Source organism: Haplochromis burtoni, unplaced genomic scaffold, assembly GCF_018398535.1.
Source record: "Haplochromis burtoni strain Fernald_Lab_line unplaced genomic scaffold, NCSU_Asbu1 Contig_438, whole genome shotgun sequence".
Taxonomy (NCBI): Eukaryota; Metazoa; Chordata; class Actinopteri; order Cichliformes; family Cichlidae; genus Haplochromis; species Haplochromis burtoni.
Genome location: NW_024582799.1, coordinates 146010 through 147213, shown reverse-complemented (window position 1 = coordinate 147213; position 1204 = coordinate 146010). Strand labels below are relative to the sequence as shown.

At 41.1% G+C, this 1204-nt stretch overlaps 1 protein-coding gene across 4 annotated transcripts in view; it reads right to left on the bottom strand.

Annotated features, from left to right (window-relative positions):
* si:dkey-28a3.2 overlaps positions 1-1204 on the bottom strand; it is an 11182-nt gene that overhangs the window by 3386 nt on the left and 6592 nt on the right. The gene's annotated exons all lie outside the window — the stretch shown is intronic.

The window sequence follows — 1204 nt, the reverse complement described above, 5'->3', positions numbered from 1 at the left end:
GAGTTCACCCACTGACCAGGTGCCTAAAGATATTAGACAAAGAGTGAAAAACTAAAGCCACGTGCAGTGTTTTTACGTGCTTTCATGAGCTCCCTGAAACAAGGTGAACCTAGACACAAGTCAGACTGGAGAGATGCTTAAGCAGAGGTCCTGTAGTTTTGTCACTTTGACATTATTTTGTGTATTTTGTAGTTTCTCTCTGGTGCTTTTGTGTCTTTTAGGTCATCTGATTTACTTACAAACAAAGGCTTTGGCAAAGAACAGGGGCACGAGTGCACCATTTAGTAATCTGTTCCTTTTCTACTGGAGTACTAAAGTACTCCTCTGTTTCTGTATCACTGAGAGATCAGTCCTGGGAATGATGGTATCCGCCTTGTGATAGAAAACCTACGTTAGTGTCCGGTTTTTTTAACCCTTATTTATGTGGGGAACATACTTGATGTTGCTGAAAGGACCCTCTTCAAATTTTAAATTAATTAATTATAAGTGTGAGAATTTTAAAATCTACTGGGAACCAATGTAAAGAGAAAGATACTGGTGGTGGACAGTGGCATCCCTCACTCTCCGGGTAGATACAACTATGATACGAATTTCAAAATCCAATGTGACTTCAGAAGATTTTCAGAAAACTTGACCTCTGATGTCTGACGGTGAGGTTGAGGTCATGAGATTTGAACTCATTGAAGGGTTTTAGCAGACACACCTATCAAATCAATTTGAAAGTTCTATGTCGTTTTGTTCTCGAGGCTGTGAGCTTGCTTGCTAGAGCCTGTTACGAGTCTGACTGCAGCATTTTGTAATTGTTTGGAGGCATGACAAAGATGATTTGTCTAAACTGGTAAAAGGGCATCACAACATGTGCAACGACACAAACGCAAGAACAAATTTGCTCTAGTTCAAAGAACGAGGCTCGCATTTTAGAAATGTTCCTCAAAGGAAAGTAAAAGGAACGTGAGGTACACTTTATATGTGAGTCAAAGTTCAGCGAGGAATCAAATACAAGTTCAAGTGGAGCTGTAAGCATGGCCTCAGTCACTAATCCGGGATAAACAGCCAACCAGGGTGGGCAGCCTATTTGGCTGGTGAGGCTTAAAAGATGCCAAAAAAAGACAGAATGATAAAAGGGAAACATCAGTGGACCCAGGATTGAACCTTGTGGAACCCCTCGAGTTAATCAAGCAGTGTAAGAGGAGAACTAGCACAC